Here is a 13,704-nt window from a genome sequence, read left to right as displayed (position 1 = left end):
AACATAGCAAGTAAAAAAACTACAACTGCAAAACAAGCTTCAACACTCCCTCCCACCCATGCATGTACACAGTCCTCTACCTCCAAGAATTCCATATTCTTTGGCCTCCAGCCTCAAACTTTGGATTGTAGATGTGCTAACATTGGGCCTTCAACTACCCCTCTGGATTTGCGGACCCAGGACTTGTGTCAAGAGGCCTTGATGTCTAGACTTCGGATTTGATCATAGCCTGGGACAAACTGGTCTTTTGAGATACGTAGTTACCTTCTGTTGTTCTGCTATTGATCAGTACAAAGTCAGAGAGCACAGAATAAGACCCTTGTGCCCATTGAGTCTATGCCAGCCTTCTTACATAAATTACACAAGGCCTAGACTACAATTCAGATTCAGAGTCATTAATTTGTCATATGTACATTGAAATGGTAACATGCAGCACAACCTAAGGATGAACTGGGCACAGCGACTCCCACTTGCTCTCCACACATTGGCCTTATCTCAAATAATAACGAGGCTGCCTCCAGAGAAGAAGTCATCACCCTGACACAGTAGTGTCAAGAAAACACCCTCTCCCTCAAAACCAAAGGAGCTGGTTGTGGACTACAGGAGAAATGAAGACAGGCTCACCCCTATTGACATCAATGGATCTGAGGTTGAGAAGGTGAACATGTATACACATCACCGAGGACCTCACTTGGTCTGTACACACTGGCTGTGTGGTGAAAAAAGCACAACAGCTCCTCTTTCACTTCAGACGGTTGAAGAAGTTCAGCATGAGTTCCCAAATCCTAGGGACTTTCTACAGGGGAACAATTGAGAGCATCCTGACTGGCTGTATCACTGCCTGGTATGGGAACTGTACTTCCCTTAATTGCAGGACTCTGCAGAGAGTGATGCGGATAGCCCAGCACATCTGTGGGTGTGAACTTCCCACTATTCAGGACATTTACAGTGACAGGTGCATAAAAAGGGCCCGAAGTATCATTGGGAGCCTGAGTCACCCCAACCACAAACTGTGCCAGCTGCTACCCTCTGGGAAATGGTACCGCAGCATTAAAGCCAGGACCAACAGGCTCCAGGACAGCTTCCTTTAGCTAGACTTCTTTAGCTAGAGGGTAGTGAAGCTGTGGAATTCCCTGCCACAGATGGCTATGAAGGCCAAGTTATTAGGTATATCTAACATAAAGATTGATAGGTTTTGATTAGTAAGGGTGTCAAAGGTTACCGAGAGAAGGCAGGAGAATGGGGTTGAAGGACAATAAATCAGCCATGATGGAATGGTGGAGTAGGCTTGATGAACTGAATGGCTTAGTTACATTACTCCTATGACTTATGGCCCACACAAACCATGCAACATCCCTCTCTATCAAATTCATTTTCTCCCCCTCTCCTACACTCTGCTTTATAGAATTATTATGAATGGCGATCAGTCACAATTAGAAAATGCAAACAGACAATGGAACAGTCAGCACCTGAACAAGAGGGAGCGTTCACATGTGAAATAACCCTAGTTACATTATATGAAGGATCACTCCTGACATAATCTTAATTCACTAACTCTAAATTTGATTTTTGCCTTTGTTTTTAAAAAAACATACATTTTAAAAGATTTGTACTTTTTAACAAACCCATGCATTTTTCACACTCACTGGCCGAAAACGGTATAGCAGCTAAACTAATGGTTTATCACCTTTCTCATTTTTAATTGGCTAAGTATTAGCATATTACCCATGTGATGCAATTGTTTTAACTATGTAGCTTATTAACTAATTTATCACTATCTAAGGAATTTTCATTATCTAATCTATAAAAGTGATAAATTTTTCCTGAAGTGCCATCTTTTATTTCTTTTTATTCCTTTGTCTTACACCCCAAAGCATTAATTTCCCTCTTAACATTGTTTCTCAGCTCTTTATCTGATTGGCTTGGTATTTGTGTGTTTGCTTGTACTCTAAGATAAACTGAAATCTTGAAATTCAGACTACTTGTGGCGACCCACTTTCTATGCAGGCGAACCAGCTCACAAAATGGCGCACGCGTCGGCAGAGAGGCCAGCCCCAAAAATGGTGCTGGGCCTTCTTCTTCACCAGCAAGGGGAGAAAGCCCGAGCACAGGAAGAGACTTTTGTAATGCACCTCTGACATCATTTCCACTCGGAGAGAGCGGGAACGGAACTGCGTAAAAACCAGTGCCGCGAAGTTTGAATAAACTAGTCTGTAGTGCAACTTACAGACTGTGCGCCATTATTTCTAGCTCTGTGTGTAGCACATCGCTACGTACTCATCTTTCCTGACCACCAGGAGAACCCTAGTATCAAAAATTAAACAGAAACCCAACCAGTTCATTATTCCAAGCTTTGAGCAGTTTCCCTCATGCCATTAGGAAAATACAAGTAATATCAATTTTTGCTACACACACAATTTGTGCTTAAAATTTTAAGCAATTTAGAAAGATCCACACCATGAGTTCACTGCAGGTATGGTGATAGAAATCTGCCTTGTTAAATTCTGGATGAAATTCAAAAGGATGGAGAAATCTGTTGTAGATACACAGAAGCCACAAAGACCAGCACAGCACAGGTCATTTTAGTCTGAAGATTCTCACCACACCTGTCTCTGAGTTGCCTTCATGCTGAAGCCTTGATCGGATGTTCTCTGAAAGGGAAGCCTGTTCATCTTGCTTGTGGGTGGTGATATTGACTGCAAAGACAGATGGAAAGAAATCCTTGTTCAAGAGATTCCAGCCTCAAAAAAAAAATCAAGATGCAGCTTTAATTACTGCTGAAAGATCTGCAGAACCTGAACAACAAGGACACTTCAACCCCGGAGATCTACCCTCAGATCAAGCAAATACTCCTTTCCAAAACTGTCAAAGGGCGAAAAAAAAATTCAGCTCCGTGTGCCATAAAATCCTATTAATTTCATATCAGTGAATCTATTGTTTTGGGTTTTTTTTCTGTTGCTTTTGAATCCGGTAAAAAAAAAAGGGTTTGCTACAAAAAAGCATGACCGTGTCATCGGGTACCCCCATTAAAGTGTCTGTGGAGCTGTCAGTGAGCCTGAGCTGGTTGCTTTTACCAGCATGCCTCTGACAGCACGTCCAGATGCTGAACATTCTTTTAAATCAACAGCGTTTATCCCCTTCAGATAGAATGGTGCTGATATGATTTTAAAGCTTCAACCTCCTTCACTTTCCACCCCCTCTGCAGATGAAAGCTATTACTTAGAACTTCCAATGCAGCAACCCAGTTTCAATCATCTTCCCCGGTCTTGTTGAAATTTCTATGGAAGACATTATTTTTTTTTCATTTTAGAGCACATTCGGCCCAGCAAGTCAGCTCTGCCATTCCATCAGGGCTGATTTATTATACCTTTCAACCCCATTCTACTGCCTTCATAGCCTTTGATGCCATTACTTATCAAGAATCTATCAACCTCAGTATATTTAAAGCTTAAAAGGAAAAAAAAAGGGAAAATAAACTTGATGTTCTATTTAGAACTTTTGTAAGACTTGGAAACATATTGACACTGGCCTTCTGGTCCTTCTTCATTAGAATGTCTCCACTCTACCGAGAATAACAAGCTGCCGAGATAAGGCAACCCAAATATTTCAAATACAAAATGAAATATTCATATATTTTAACAAACAACAAAGAGCTTGAGACCCCCAAGAGAACCACAACATTGTTGTGGTTTGAAGGCTTGCATGCCTCAATGGCCCGGTGAGCGAGGTTGGCTGGAGTCAGGGTTTTATGCTTTGGCTCTTGGTAGGGTCACCCAAGCCAAATGTCAAAGAGTAGAAGGGTTCACCAGTCCTCCAGGTTCGGGGCTTCAGCTCAGGGCTAACGACCCTGACTGGTAAAGCAATGTTGTTATGGAAACTGCAATAAAGAATCCTACAGTGGCATGCGAAAGTTTGGGCACCACTGGTCAAAATTTCTGTTACTGTGAATAGTTAAGTGAGTAGAAAATGAACTGATCTCCAAAAGTCATAAAGTTAAAGATGAAACATTCTTTTTAACATTTTAAGCAAGATTAGCGTATTATTTTTTGTTTTGTACAATTTTAGAGTGAAACAAAGGAAAGGAGCACCATGAAAAAGTTTGGGCAACCCAAGAGATTTGAGCTCTCAGATAACTTTTACCAAGGTCTATGTCTTGTTCACACTCATCGTTAGGAAACATAGAACATAGAATAGTACAGCACACTACAGGCCTTTCGGCCCACAATGTTGTGCCGACCCTCAAACCCTGCCTCCCATATAACCCCCCCACCTTAAATTCCTCCATATACCTGTCTAGTAGTCTCTTAATCTTCACTAGTGTATCTGCCTCCACCACTGACCCAGGCAGTGCATTCCACGCACCAACCACTCTCTGAGTAAAAAACCTTCCTCTAATATCCCCCTTGAACTTCCCTCCCCTTACCTTAAAGCCATGTCCTCTTGTACTGAGCAGTGGTGCCCTGGGAAGAGGTGCTGGCTGTCCACTCTGTCTATTCCTCTTAATATCTTGTACACCTCTATCATGTCTCCTCTCATCCTCCTTCTCTCCAAAGAGTGAAGCCCCAGCTCCCATAATCTCTGATTATAATCCATACTCTCTAAACCAGGCAGCATCCTGGTAAATCTCCTCTGTACCCTTTCTGTACAAGGTTGTCCTCTGTACAAGAAAGGCCAGCTGATGCAAATTTCAAAGCTTTATAAATGCCCTGACTCCTCAAACCTTGTCCCAACAATCAGCAGCACGGGCTCCACTAAGCAGCTGCCTAGCACTCTGAAAATTAAAATAAATGATGCCCACAAAGCAGGAGAAGGCTATAAGAAGATAGCAAAGCATTTTCAGGTAGCCGTTTCCTCGGTTTGTAATGTAATTAAGAACTGGCAGTTAACAGGAACGGTGGAGGTCAAGTTGAGGTCTGGAAGACCAAGAAAACTTTCCGCAAGAACTGCTCGTAGGATTGCTAGAAAGGCAAATCAAAACCCCCGTTTGACTGCAAAAGACCTTCAGGAAGATTTAGCAGACTCTGGAGTGGTGGTGCACTGTTCTACTGTGCAGCAACACCTGCACAAATATGACCTTTGTGGAAGAGTCATCAGAAGAAAACCTTTCCTGCATCCTCACCATAAAATTCAGCATCAGAAGTTTGCAAAGGAACATCTAAACAAACCGGATGCATTTTGGAAACAAGTCCTGTGGACTGATGAAGTTAAAATAGAACTTTTTGGCCGCAATGAGCAAAGGTATGTTTGGAGAAAAAAGGGTGCAGAATTTCATGAAAAGAACACCTCTCCAACTGTTAAGCACAGGGATGGATCGATCATGCTTTGGACTTGTGTTGCAGCCAGTGGCATGGGAAACATTTCACTGGTAGAGGGAAGAATGAATTCAATTAACTACCAGCAAATTCTGGAAGCAAACATCACACTGTCTGTAATAAAACTGAAGATGAAAAGAGGATGGCTTCTACAACAGGATAATGATCCTAAACACACCTCAAAATCCACAATCGACTATCTCAAGAGACGCAAGCTGAAGGTTTTGCCATGGCCCTCACAGTCCCCTGACCTAAACATCATCGAAAATCTGTGGATAGACCTCAAAAGAGCAGTGCATGAATCTCACAGAACTAGAAGCCTTTTGCAAGTAAACGTTTGGCACGGACTAGAAGAACCAAGATGGCCTGTTTCCGTGCTGTAATTGTTATATGGTTAAGAATGGATGAAAATCCCCCAAACAAGAATTGAAAGACTCTTAGCTGGTTACAGAAAGCATTCACAAGGTGTGATACTTGCCAAAAGGGGTGTTACTAAGTACTGCCCATGCAGGGTGCCCAAACTATTGCTTTGGGCCCTTTTCCATTTTTTGTTATTTTGAAACTGTAAAAGATGGAAATAAAAAAGAAATCTTGCTTAAAATATTAAAGAAATGTATCATCTTTAACTTTATGCCTTTTGGAAATTAGGTCCTTTGGAAATTAGGTCCTACGTTCCAAAGACGTACTGGGTAGGCTAATTGTTCATTGTAAATTGTCCCACGACTTGTTTAGGATTAATTGGGGCTGTGGGATTGCTGGGGTGGCGTGGCTCAAAGGGCCAGAAAAGCCTATTCCTTGCTATATCACTAAATGAAAACTACAGGTCAGTACAATGTAACTGAATGGAGTGACAACACATCAAAGGGCTGAATCAGTGTGGACATAGTGGAGGATTACAAATACCTGGGGATACTGAGGCTGTCTACAAGAAGGGTCAGAGCTGTCTCTATTTCCTGAGGAGACTGGGGTCCTTTAACATCTGCCGGATGATGCTGAGGATGTTCTATGAGGCTGTAGTGGCCAGAGATATCATGTTTGCTGTTGTGTGCTGGAGCAGCAGGCTGAGGGTAGCAGACACCAACAGAATCAACAAACTCATTCGTAAGGCCAGTGATGTTGTGGGGGTGGAACTGGACCCTCTGACAGTGGTGTCTGAAAAGAGGATGCTGTCCAAGTTGCATGCTATCTTGGACAATGACTCCCATCCACTCCATAATGTACTGGTTAGGCACAGGAGTACATTCAGCCAGAGACTCATTCCACCGAGATGTAACACTGAGCGTCAGAGGAAGTCATTCCTACCTGTGGCCATCAAACTTTACAACTCCTTAGACACCCTGAGCCAATAGGCTGGTCCTGGACTTATTTCCACTTGGCATGATTAACTTACTACTATTTAATTATTTATGGTTTTATATTGCTATATTTCTTCACTATTCTTGGTAGGAGCGGCTGTAACAAAACCCAATTTCCCTCGGGATCAATAAAGTATGTCAGTCTGTCTGTCTGAATAACCTTCTCATGTTCCAATGTTTCAAAGAACATAGAGCAATACAGCACAGTACAGGCCCTTCGGCCCACGATACTGTGCTGACCCTTAAACCCTGCCTCCCATATAACCCCCCACCTTAAATTCCTCCATATACCTGTCTAGTAGTCTCTTAAAATTCACTAGTGTATCTGCCTCCACCACTGACTCAGGCAGTGCATTCCATGCATCAACCACTCTCTGAGTAAAAAACCTTCTTCTAATATCCCCCTTGAACTTTCCACCCCTTACCTTAAAGCCATGTTCTCTTGTACTGAGCAGTGGTGCCCTGGGGAAGAGGCGCTAGCTGTCCACTCTATCTATTCCTCTTAATATCTTGTATATCTCTATCATGTCTCCTCTCATCCTCCTTCTCTCCATAAAGCGCTTGCTCCCTTAATCTCTGATCATAATGCATACTCTCTAAACCAGATCAATTAAAGTTATTTTACTGAGAAACAGTTACTTGACTGAGAGCAGTTACCCGTCAACCATCAGGCTTTTGAATAACTACACTCAATTTCACTTTCCCTTCATTGAAATGGTCCCCCTACCAATGAGCTCGCTTTCAAGGACTCTTTATCTCATGTTCTCTTTTTTTTTAATTGCAATTTATTTATATTTGCATTTGCACAGCTCATTGTCTTCTGCACTCTGGTTGATCTTTCATTGAACCTGTTACAGTTACCATTCTATTAATTTATTGAATAGGCCCACAAGAAGATGAATCTCAGGGTTGTCTATGGTGACATATATTTTATGTCCTTGTCAAATTAATATATACTTTGAACTTGGAAATGCATTTTTCAATTTAACATTTCTAGTTGCACCTCTAGATGAATGTCAAAGATAGCACTCCTAACACAAGAGATTATGGTTCAAGTCAATTTTTACATATCTGAGCATAAAATCAAGTGCAGGACTGAGGGAGTTCTGTGCTGATGGAAATGTCTTTGGATAAGATGTTAAACTTGATTACTCTCTCACTTGTACGTATGTAGTGCCACTAATTTTGAAGAGAACAGGGACCCTGGCCAGCATTCATTCATCAACCAACATTATTAAAAACAAACTAGAACATCATCTGCCAAAATCTACACTGAATTGCCAGCACAATTACCTGGAACTGGGGAGAGCAGAGGAGATAATACAAATTTCAACCCAGCAGAGTACCAACCTGTTGATGACTCCTAATGGGACTTCTGTAAATGTCTGCAGTCAGGAGAAAGATGAGTGAAATGTTTCAAAGTTCAAAGTTAAATTTCTTATCTAATCATGTATATGTCACCACATACTAACCCAAGATACATTTCTTGCAGGCATTCAGAGTAGAAAATAGAAATATGACTGAATCAATGAAATGCTACACACAATGAATGACAACCAATGTGCAAAAGAAGAAAAATGGTTTAATGGTTCAACTTAATATCAATGCATACAGTACACACACCTGAAATTCTTACTCTTTGCAGACAATCATGAAACAGAAACCCCCCCAGAACAAATGACAGAAGAATGTTAGAACTCCAAAGCCACCCTCCCCATCTCCCACGCATAAAACTGCAAATACAAAAAAGAGCAATAAATAAATAGATATATACATACAGAAAACACGAGTTGTACTGAGACGTGAGTTGGAGAGTCTTTGAAAGTGAGTCCATAGATTGAGGAATCAGTTCAGAGTTGAGGTAAGTGAAGTTATCCACATTGGTTCAGGAGCCTGATGGTTGACGGGTAATAGTTGCTCCTGAAGCTGGTGGTTTGGGACCAAAGGCTTCTGTTCCTCCTTCCCAATGGCAGCAGCAAGAAGAAAGCATGACCTGGATGATGGGGTTCCTTGATAATAGATGCTACTGCTTTGTGGCAGTACTTATGACAGTTTAATTAAATTAGTTTAAATCTTTTCAGTAGTTTTTAAATTAGTTTGCATTTAAGTTAAAATGTTACACAAGTTATTTAACATCTCTGTTCTTTTAAATAGGTCTTAAGTGATCTTGAATGTTTGTGACTACGATATTCACAAACATTCAATGTAAGCAACCCACTCATAACACTGGAGGAACTCAGCAGGCCCAAAATGTTGACTGTACTTTTTTCCAATAGCTGCTGCCTGGCCTGCTGAGTTCATCCAACATTTTGTGTGTGTTGCTTTGATTTCTAGCATCTGCAGATTTGCTCTTGCTTGTGATTCAATGTAAGCAGAAGCTTTGATGGTTGGTGAATCAGATCCTGGGAGTAGCCACACATCCCAGTGTTGTTCTGTCTGTTGGTTCTGTGAGTTAGGAGCAGCCCTTGGAAGGCTGATGAGCTGGGAGCTCATCCTCTAAGTGGGATCATGCTGGAAGAACCAGATTCGATTAAGGCAGCAGGTTACCAAAGATGATGTCACATGTCAAAGTTCAAATTTTAAAGTAAAGTTATTATCAAGGTACATATATGTTAACATATACAGTACTAGCTTGAGATTGATTTTCTTGCAGGCATTTACAGGGAAAAATAAATACAATAGAATTTATGAAAACTGTACAGGAACAAAGATTGACAAACAACCAATATGCAAAAGACAAACTGCAAATAAAATAGATTACTGAGAACATGAATTGTAAAGAGTCCTTCAAAATGAGTCTGTAGGTCGTAGAATCAGTTCAGAGTAGTGGTGATTGAAGTTATTCGCAGTTGTTAAGGAGCCTGATGGCTAAGGGCAATAACTCTTCCTGAACCTGGTGGTTGAGGAGCTAAGGCTTCTGTCCCATCTGTCTGATGGTGTCGGTGATGTCAATGGAAGATTCAAAGCAATCTGGTCATTATTACATTACTGATATTCCCCACATCAGTGACGACATGTCGAAAGTATATAGCCAATTGTAGAACACTGAGGCATCGTGAAACTCAGTATCTTCTTTAATGGAGCTTAGATTGTGCAGCTCTTTAACACAAATGGTCTTGTTTTGATATAGATTAGTTTGAAGGAATTTTAGACTAGGACCATGTATTATACAACCAGTATGAGGGAAATGAAGAATGTGTAAGGTAAAGCATGTATTAAGAGAAGGACTAGTTTATCAATGTTCATTCGTTATATGCCATGTCACATGACATGGGCAATCATGGTCTTTGCATGACCATGATTATTCTAGGCAGATTTTTCTACAGAAGTGGTTTTCCATTGCCTTGTTCAGGGCAGTGTCTTTACAAGCCGGGTGACCCCAGCCATGATCAATACTCTTCAGAGATTGTCTGCCTGGCATCAGGGGTCACATAACCAGGACTTGTGATGTGTACCAATTGCTCATACGACCATCCACCACCTGCTCCCATGGCTTCAAGTGACCCTGATTCGGTTGGGGGGGGGGAGGTTGTGGCTAAGCTTGTTCCTACAGCACAAATGTAAGCACAAGAGATTCTGCAGATGCTGGAAATCCAGATTAACACACACAAAATGCTGGAGGAACTTAGCAGGTCAGGCAGCATCAATGGAGAGGAATAAATAGTCGATATTTTGGGCTGAGCCCCTTCATCAGGGCTGGAAAGCAAGAGGGAAGAACACAGAATAAGGTGGTGGTGAATACAAGCTGGAAGGTGATAGGTGAAGCCAGGTAAGAGGAAGGTAGATGAGTGGGGAGGGGAATGAAGTGAGAAGCTGGGAAGTGATAGGTGGAAGAGGTAAAGAGCTGAAGAAAGAATCTGATAGGAGAGAACAGGGGACCATGGCAGGAAAGGAAGGAGAAGGGGTGACAGAGGGAGGTGAGGAGAAGAGAAGGAGTAAGAGGTGAGCCAGAATAGGGAATGTGGAATGGAAAAAGAGAGAAGGAAAAATTACCAAAAGTTAAGGAAATTGATATTCATGCTGTCAGGTTGGAGGCTATTGGGAGGCTAAAACATAATTAGCTTTTTTTGCAGCAGCAGCATAGGATATTACAAATGTAAGTTAACATAAACTTAAATAAATAAATGATGCATAGATTACATGACAAAATAAACATAATGATGTTAGTGCAAGTTGTGAGAGGGGGCAAAGAAATATACTCCAAGATAGCATGAGGGTTTTGCATTGCAGTCCAGAATCAGGAAGAACATTTACTTTATTTGTAAAATCCAGTATTAAAGGGGCAGAGTTCAAATTCAAGTTCAAGTTTAATTGTCATTCAACCATACATGAATACCCATGAATACAGCCAAATGAAACAGCATTACTCTGGAGCCAAGGTGTATAAAACACAGTACCAACAGTCACACAGCATTAAGCACACATAACACATATAAGACATCAAGCACCTACAAGATATCAGTAAAATGCAGTCATACAAAAAATATATAGTCCAAGACCCTGACTCCATGAACGTTGCCACAATTTGCAATCAGACACCATATGGCTTGTCTTCTGCCCATAGAACACTGGGACCAGCATTGAATCCAACTTCACGCCACAGCACTCTGCCTATGGTGTCCAAGGACAAACAATGTCCAAGAGGATCTGGTGATCAGCCGATGTTATACTGCACGCCTCCTTCATGCACCAACTCCTCTCTGATGCAGACAGCAGCAGGATCCGTTCCTTCAGTTTCTCTGCCAACAAGCAATTCGCTGACAGTGTAGGCCTGCAGTACTCTAAGCTCTTAATACCCAGCAGGGTCTTGTAATCATAAAAAGCATGTTTAACAATGACAATAATGGCTTTGGTTGACCTGGTAGAAGCTGTTACCCCACCACCTTACTGGAAGAATTTGAAAATCAGATGTCTTAACAGTGGTATTAAGAAACACTTCTACAAGCAAAAGGTGGTAGAAATTTGGAACCCATTTCTATAAACAACCATCAATGCTTTGTTATTTGTTAACTCTAAACATGAGTTTGTAGATCATTCACATTAAAGAATGATGAGGAAAGACTCACATAATTTTAGTTCATTACTCCTCTGTCACTGCATTGCACGGTACATTTTAAACCACATTTTAATGAAGTTTACATTGTACTTACATACTGTGCTATACATATGTGCCCCAGACTTTTGCAGAGTACTGCATTTGCCAACATGGAGTGCCACAGGAGGGTGTGGGACAGGGGGGATGAGTGCCGGAGCAGAGGGCGGCGCAGTTGCAGACACACCCAGACACACCCTGAGACAACAGGCAAGGTCACTTTAATTCTGAACAATTGCTTTATTGATCATTACAGAATGTCTCTCTGCTGCTTCCTGCTCTTCCCCTCTCTCCCTGCCCTCATCTCACTCCCAATCCACAACAGAGACCCATATCAGAATTGGATTTATCTTCACATAAAATGAAATGAGTTTTTTTTTGCGGCAGCAGTACAGGCCAATACAGTACATAAGATTATTACAGTACTGTGCAAAAGTCTTAGGCACCCTAACTATATATATGTGCTTAAAACTTTGCAGTTCTGTACATGCTGTTATTTATTGTTTTATGCACATTTTATTCAATATCGGTCCTTTAACCTCTTACTTTATTTTATTATATAATTCCTAATTGTTACAATTGTTGAATATTGCATGTCACACCCTGACCAGCACACCACTGCAAATTCCTAATACATACAAATGTAGATAGCCAATAAAGTTGATCTTTGACCTCGCTGAAGGTGCAAGATACTGCAAATGCTGCAGTCTGGAGAAAGACACAACAATCCCTGGAGGAACTCAGCAGATCGGACAGCAACTGTAGAGGGGAATGGCCAGTCAAGACCCTTCATCTGGACTGAAAGGCAGAGTGGAAAAGATGGAGCAAGAGCCGGCACGAGACTGGAAAATCTGGGCAAGGACGTGCGATGGACTTTGGGGGAGGGGAGAGTGGAAATAGCACCAGAAGCTGGGAGGTGAGGGGTAAAAGTGAAAAAGGACTGAAAATTATGAAATCTGATGGGGGAGGAAGGGAAAGGGGTGAGAATAGTGGGGGAAGGGAACCAATATGAGGAATGTGCATGTAAGGAGCAGATGAAGAGACTGGAGGAGGAAAAAGATATAGGGTGATGGCTGTTGCTGCAGAGTGTAGGAGGGACTGGGTAGATATAGAGGAGAAATAAAAGAGACGGTACACTTTAAAGGGCAAGATCCTTATAAGTGTTGATGAGCAGACGGATATCAGGGGTCCAGGTTCATAGCTCCCTAAAAGTGTTTATACAGATTTATAGGGTGGTTAAGAAAGTATATGGCAAACGTGCCTTTATTAGTTGAGGCACTGAATTCAAAAGTCAGTAAGTTATTTTGCAGCTTTATAAAACTCTAATTAGTCCTCATCTTGAATATTGCACACAGTTCTGATTGCCATGTTAAAGGATGTTGAAGCTTTGGAGAGGACACAGAAGAGGTTTATTTACCAGGATGTTGCTTGAATTAGAGGGCATGTACTATCACAAGTGGCTGTGTTTTCTCCAGAGTGGTGGAGGCTCGGGGGAGATCTAATAGAGGTTTATGGGATTATGAGAGGCATAAATAGAGCAGACAGATGATACCTTTTTCCACGAGTTGATATGTCTTATACTAGAGGGCATGCATTTAAGGTGAGCGAAGGTAATTTTAAAGGAGATATGAGGGACACGATTTTTTTTAAAAACTCAAGAGAGTGCCTGGAACACATTTGCTGGAGTGGTGGCAGAGGTAGAAGCATTAGAAACTTTTAAAAGATGTTTAGACAGAGGTATGGATGTGAGCAAAATGGAAGGATATGGACATTATGTAGGTAGAAGAGAATAATTTAGTGTGTGTAGGCCTGTTAGTCTTGATAGACCATGGATTTGCACCTTGGAAAGTTTCCAGGACGCAAGCCTGGGCAAGGTTTTTTTTAATGGAAGACCAGCAGTTGCCCAAGCTGCAAGTCTCCCCTCTCCACACCACCAATGTTGTCC

The sequence above is a fragment of the Hemitrygon akajei genome, chromosome 16, assembly GCF_048418815.1.
Source record: "Hemitrygon akajei chromosome 16, sHemAka1.3, whole genome shotgun sequence".
Taxonomy (NCBI): Eukaryota; Metazoa; Chordata; class Chondrichthyes; order Myliobatiformes; family Dasyatidae; genus Hemitrygon; species Hemitrygon akajei.
The sequence above is the reverse complement of the archived record's forward strand: the minus strand, read 5'-3'. Positions refer to the sequence as shown.